We start from the raw sequence: 7,299 nt of genomic DNA, 5'->3' as shown, positions 1-7,299 counted from the left end.
AAAATCAAGCTATCTTTAGTAATGATTTCCCTAGAACTTATCATAAGTGAGGTATAATTATCACCTTATATATAAATTAGTTTCACATAAATCAATTTATTAAACAGAGGAGAGGAAGGTGGATTTCTTTAGATAAATAATATAAAAAGGTAATATATCTTTCTGAATTTCATCCGTACTCATTTAATAATAAAATTAGTATATGTGATAATAAAATTTCAATTATAGAAGATGTAACTTTCAAACGCTGAAATATATAAAATTAGATTTTAAAGATTGAATTAGCTTTAATAGAAAATATTTCCAAATTTAACTCTTATCATTAACTACCGTCTTGATATAATTATTTAAGGATAGATTTACTTCAAGATGAGATAATCTAAATATTTAAAATTAGATTTTAAAGATTAAAATATCTTTCAGAGGAAAGATTTTCTTCTTTTAACATCATACTATGATTACTCTTTATAAACAATTCATGTTGCAATAGATCTAACGTTGAAATTTTCCTTCTTCAGACCCTGGTTTCATCTGCCTTTTGTTCGAAAGAGGATTCGGATTTGGAAACCTAGGAAAGACTGTCACTCCTTAGGTAAGGTTTTGGTTTTGTTCTCCTCAATTTTGTTTGATGAGAGGATGATGTTTCTTTTCCAAAGTTGTCATTTTTGTCTGTCTTTTTTTATCATGTAAAAATACTTACTTTTAACATTCACAAGTGAACACTGTCTAGCTTTTTTTTTATTTTCTTGGTCATATTTGTATATGCTTTTAACATATATGTTTTTTTTATTCCATGCAATTATGTGCTACTTTCTTTAAATCCTTGACATGGTGAATGAATTCGGTCTTCTGATGTAAGTTCATTAGATAATTCAAGAATGAATCACCAAAGATATCATGTTACAACCGAAATTAGAAGGGGCCACAGATTAGCCCATCGGCACAACCATCATCATGCACAGCCTGTGCAAGTGCAAGAGATCAGAGGTCACTCCAACTTTCATGCTCGTAGAGGCAACATGCATAGAGGTCACTCCAACTTTTATGATCGTAGAGGTAACTTACATAATCTTCTTTCTAGGGCCTTTCTTCAGGAACTTCTAAGTGAACGGATTGGCAACGTAAAGAGGGGTTTGTCAGAAGAAATTATTGCAAAACAAATGCTGACAAAAACTAATCTACTACCTAATAACTTGGAGGGGTCAACTTCTGAGGAACAGGAAATTGATCTTTGCATAATATGTCAGGTACAAATGCATTATTTTATAGTATGTACTATTAGAAACATGTTTTCCGCTTTCTCCTATTAATTAGAATACTTATGCATGATATGATTTTACAGGATGAATATAAGAACAACGAGGAGATTGAAATTCTTCAATGCGGACATGAATACCATGCAGATTGTCTAAGAAGATGGTTACAAGAGAAAAATGTATGTCCCCTGTGCAAATCAAAAGCAATAGCAATTAGATAGAAGCGGAAATAAATTTATTGTTTAGAACATTTATCATTAACATGTTTAATTCAAGTTATTCTTAGTGGATCAATATGGGAAGAGGCTTTCACCTTTTTTTTATAAACTATATATTAGATTTAAATTATGATATAATATTACTTTAAAATATTAATTTTTAAAATAAAGTATTGGCATTTAAAGAAATTACGTTTAAGAATATTAGCTTAAACAAACAAATATCTAAGAATATTAGTTTAAACAAACAAGTATACAAGAATATAAGATTAAACAAATAAATATCTAAGAATATTACCTTAAACAAATAAATATCTAAGAATATTAGCTTAATGTCATTTATCTACCCTTTCTATCTAGATATTACTTAAGTCTTATAAGTTTTATAAGATTTATTTTAAAAAAAATTGGAATTAGAATTATACAGTATTTTCGGAATTGCATTAGCTTTCCACTTTACTAATAATGTTGGAAGTTATTTTCGGTGGATGAATATGGGTGAGGCTTTTAATTTTTTTTTCATTAAAAATTTATTTTGCATAGTTAAAATTACTTTAAACTATTAACTTATTTTTTAAATATTGATATTTAAAGAAATCAAGTTTAAAAATATTAGATTAAACAAACAAATATTTAAGAATAAATTTTTTAAACTATGTATTGATAGGAAGAGGTAGATGATTTCAATTATTAAGTATACAAGTAAAAGCTTAAGATATAATTTCAAAAGTTCACTGTTGTTATTTTTTTGCTATTCAATGGCGGCAGTGTGATGTTCGTCCAAATAAAAAAGAATTAAATTTCAATGAGTATTTTGTTTAATACCATAAAAGAAAAAACTTTAAATTATTAAAAAATTATATTTTTTATATAGACAGAAGCTCAAGGTATAAATATTTTTACAAATTTAAGAATGGTGAAAAGGTAGGAATGTCTAATTAATTAGAACAAGTTTAACATGTTTTGCCTACAGACCTTTCATAAATATTGTATGTTTGGTCGTCTACTAAGATTTTATAAATGCATATACATTAAACAAATATTAATACTATATACTTCTTTTACACATTTTTCAAGCTACATTAGGACCAATAGTTTTATCTTACTCCTCAAACTGGAATTTTGTTCTAAGTAAGCCAAAATTTTCTCAACCTTCAGTTTAACGCTTAAAAGTTTCCATTAGAGCTTTTAAAAATAACAGAATCCTAAAATCACTTTCTTTTCCCAAAGAGATTGGACGATAACACCAATCTTGTAGAACATTCAAAGCTTAAAAATTTAAATAAAGAAATAAAAACAAAGCATGAAACAACCACATTTATACACATAATTGATAGGTAAAATCGATACTACTCACAATCATTCGTCATTGCAAGCTATAGAAAAGAAAAGAAAAGAAAACAATAAAAAGCTCATGCATCAAATCGAAAATACGAATACAAACCAACAGTATCAAACGCTCGAAGAACTAGATAGAATATGCAAACCTGACAGAAAAAAAAAATGTGATCAGTTAAGAAAAAGCGAAATTGAAAGCAGAAAACGAGAGTGCAATCGAGAGGAACTTTGGTTTGGTTGCCTTCGAGTTTATAGATCTCCTGTGGTTGGAAAATGACCCCAATGCAACACTCAGGCAAAAAGAATGCATCTATGGATTCCTTGGATCAACTGAGAGAGATGGTTGTAATGTCTTCATGGATTGGGTTAAAAGTATTAGGATAAAACAAGTAAATCTTTTCCTTTAAAATTGGTTATATGTTACTGTAGAAATAAAATGAAAAAAACAACAAATAAAGTCTTGATAGTATATAGTTTGTCTTGCCTAGAGAAATTTTCTTAATTAAATTATTGAGTAAAAACATTTTTAAAAATTATAATCTTTGAGTTTTATTTTATTTTATCAACAAATATTTTAAACAATGAATAAAATATATAACTAAAATAGAGGAACACATATTTGCTTTGGTATTTTTTTGTGAACACCTTTTTGGTTAAAGGTTTTTCTTATTATTTATTTTTAGTCACAATTTTCATATCCCATTCTTCTTCTTTTTAATAAGAAAGTTTTTTTTAATAAAACTCAACCTGGATTATCTTTTGTAAAAGATACATGTAAATTTAGAAGAAAAAAATGCTAATGTTTTATACTCATGTTGTTGACTTTTCTATATTTCTCATGATAAAAAATAAGTAAAAATATTGATGTAAAAAACTACGAATAAGTAAGGATAACTATTTGGATAAAATCACACCGAGTAATTGATTAATATTTAGGCAATATTGATAGAATATAATAATTAATATTTGCATTTTACAGTTTCTTATTTTAATTGCCATTTTAGTTTTTCTAATTTTATCTTTATATTTTTATTTTATTTTATGAGCAGTTTTATTTTTATTTTATTTTATGAGTAGTTTTAATTTTTACAAGTTGAGATTTGCTCAGGAACATTGCACAATTGCATATATAGAAGAATGATCAATCACTCGCATTGGTTAAACCAATTAACACTAAGATATTATGATTTTACACAATGATAATGACATTTTTTTATTCATAATATACTATATTATAAATTTATATTGTTAATATAAGTGTACGAATAATAACATTTTTTATTTGAATTTTAATATCAAACATAAATATATATATATATATATAAATAAAAAATACGGATACACAATTCCTACTCCTGTGTTCCAGCTAGTATATAGAATTAGGATTAAGAAATAATATATATTTGATGAACATATTTTTAATTTGGTTGGTCACAAATCCAAAGAGAGATTTTTTATTTATTTTAAAATTCAAAACAATCATAGTATAAATAATTATTTCAATATCAATTTAAGGAGAACATTTTTCAAACAAAATTTTCTTTTTTAATAGCAAAGTTTGATACATGAATTTTTATTAGAAAAAAAAATCTTTAATATTATGTTTGTTAACGGTTATTTACTAATAACAGTTTAATAAATCTTTAATATTATGTTTGTTAACAGTATTAGTTTATGTTATTTACTAATAACATTTTTGTTATGGACCATTTGAATTCGTCTTCGGGTACTTCTTCTTTTTCCTGACTGTTTCTTCCTGCACCTCCATATATTCTTTTATCATTTTTATATACAATGTGAAAATACTTTTTTAATCTTTTTATGTCACTCCCATAGAGTAGTTTCCGAATTATGTAATCAGGACACGCATTTAAAAAAAGACTTCCGAATTATGTAATCCGGAAGCTAAAAAAGACTTCCAAATTATATAATTTGAAAACTAATCATACATCTGACAAAAAAGGCTTTCGGATTATGTAGTCCAGAAGCTAATTACGAATTTAAAAAAAGACTTACAGATTACGTAATCCAGAATATTTCAGAGATAGTTTTGGAAATATTATGGAGGTGTGAGAAGAATATATGGAGGTGCAGGAAGAAACAGCCCTTACTCCTTTGTTTTGAGCCCAATTATCTAAGGCCCCGACTCTCAAGATGGTGGAATTTGAAATTCAGTTACCTTCCCTCTGCTATTGTTCCTTCTCAGTTCTCTCTACTCCTCATCGCTATCTGGCGCATTCTCTCCTATTTCAAACGCTTTTCCCTTTTCGTGTTGCGCCGTTTCAGGTAACATTCTTCAGGTTCTCTCACTATTTCTCTCTTTTTGCACTAGGCCGTTTGAAGATTTTCCGGTAACATTCTTAAAAAACTATCTACGCAATTGTTTTTCTCCCTTTGCCATCTGATTTGCCAAATTAAATCAAATGGAAGCTGTGGATTTTTTTTTGTGAGTGAGGCTGTCGCTCTAGGGTTCAGAGTTTTTTCTTTTTCTCTTTTTGTGAACATGTTGTGTCTTTAATTCAGCTTAGTTTAGAGAATTTGAGATAAAAAAGGGTTATTTCTTAAAATCAATTATTTATCAAACAAAGTTTAAATTGGGAAATGAGTATATAGCACTGAATTCGCAATATTGTGTGATCTGGTGACTATTGATAAAGTGCAGTCGCAATTGTGTGTTCTCTTTTACCAATTCAGTCTTCCCACCTCTCTACGCCCACCCTCCATACCTGAATACCTTATCTTCTATGGCAGTTTCACAGCTATTGCAACTCTCGACCAGACCGAACTGCATTTTTGTTTATGGTCATGATCAATGTTTTTTGGCCACCTTTATTTAATTATGTAAATGACATTAATTTAGTTTTTTAAAATCCTGCAGAAATGGAGAATCCTGAAGAAATTGAGAACTTCTTTAATAAGTTAGATAAAAAAATAAGAAATGAGGAAGGACTGAGAAGGAAGATGGAGGAGCTGCTGCACCAATACGAAACTGTACATAATGAAATCAAAGTTGACAGTCTTCACCTCAAAGGGATGAGGCACTCCAAACAATTAAACAATTGAAAGAAGAGATGAGGCAATAAGAAGACATGTAGTGTAGCATTAATTAAGAATTGCAATTCCTATTTCTTGAATTTGTTTGTTTTAATTTCTAATTTACCAATTAGATCAGCTGTTATCTAGATAGTGATTTTCCAATTAAGTTTTCTACTCGACAACACATCGTCAGGTTGAAATATTGTCATGCACTCGTACAGTTTTGTTCAATCCTTTCTCTTTATATCCTGTCCTCCCGCCTATTTTAGTGTGATTCCCATACAAAATTTTAAATTAGAGTTCGTAAATGGTAAACTGAAGGCTTTATAAATTCATCAAATTGTGAAATCAACTAGTAAGTACATTTTTCAAGGTTCACTATTTTGAACTGATATCCTTCTATCAATTGAATGGACAACAGAGTACTAATAAAAGGGTGAGAACCAAGTCACGAAAGAGTTCTGGACTTCTGGAACAGAGATGAATGTTTGATTATCTGGTCTGTTTTGGCGAGTAAGTGTAGGAAGTTGCCGTATGCTTTGAGGGAAATTGGCTGCGAAATAGTTCTTGTACTGCATAATAAGGTCATCAAATGCTCTTGGTATGGGGTGCAGGGTTTGGCGCCAGGAGTCAGTTGATATTCAGAGTAGTCTTACTAATTCTAATTTCGATAGGGTAAAGAGCCCCTTGTCTTAATTTTCACTAACTACTTCACATCAAAATTGAATACTATTTGTAGATTAATTTCTCTAGAAACTAGTTAGTAACTGCGCATCGTGTTCGTTGTCCATATGCATGCTTAAACGCAATTTATATTTATGATTTTTTCTAATCTGGCACTTCATAAAATCTTGCCCTTTTTCGAATTTTCAATGCTCACGAACTATTTTCTTGATAAATTAAATTAGAAACTCTCATATGGCTTCGAGGGGAAGAGTATCTGTTAAGAGTGACAGGGACATTTTCCCTTGTGTTCAGTTTTGTGTTTGTGTAGACTCTTTTCAATCTAAAAAACTACACAACATACAGTTTTCAATTCCCTTAGATATAATAGACAGCAAAAACTTTTAAATTGCACGGAAATCCCTGAAGATCCCAACTGACTTTTTCCAGCTTCAACCAAAAGATTGGTTAATCCATAACATTAGCATACAAAAGAGATATATGATGTTAGTATAATATAAAGGTCAGAAAATATGAAGTACAGTAGTATGTTGAAGTCCTATTGTTTTGTAGTGCTATAACATTAGCAGACAGAAGAAATGGAAGGATCACATTCAATGGTCTATGATGTTTGCAGCTACACTTGATGAAATTTGGACTAGAATCGAAGAGACAGAGACAATAAACGATTATAAGATAATTAAAAAAATTTAACTAATTCCATTTGGAGAAGGAAAGTTATCTTTTTGACAGCAAAATATTTATAAACAATCACTTCACAATTTCGT

The 7,299-nt window shown here is 28.9% G+C and overlaps 1 long non-coding RNA gene across 1 annotated transcript; it reads left to right on the top strand.

The window, feature by feature from the left end:
• Positions 1-4,977: 4,977 nt before the first annotated feature.
• LOC137833061 (uncharacterized) lies at positions 4,978-6,091 on the top strand. The gene is made up of 2 exons (XR_011084667.2): positions 4,978-5,098; positions 5,691-6,091. It is a non-coding gene; the product is annotated as an uncharacterized LOC137833061 (long non-coding RNA).
• The last annotated feature ends 1,208 nt before the right edge of the window (positions 6,092-7,299 follow it).

This window comes from Phaseolus vulgaris, chromosome 6 (genome assembly GCF_051622355.1).
Source record: "Phaseolus vulgaris cultivar YP4 chromosome 6, ASM5162235v1, whole genome shotgun sequence".
NCBI classification, from domain to species: Eukaryota; Viridiplantae; Streptophyta; class Magnoliopsida; order Fabales; family Fabaceae; genus Phaseolus; species Phaseolus vulgaris.
This window is presented reverse-complemented; position numbering and strand designations above follow the sequence as displayed.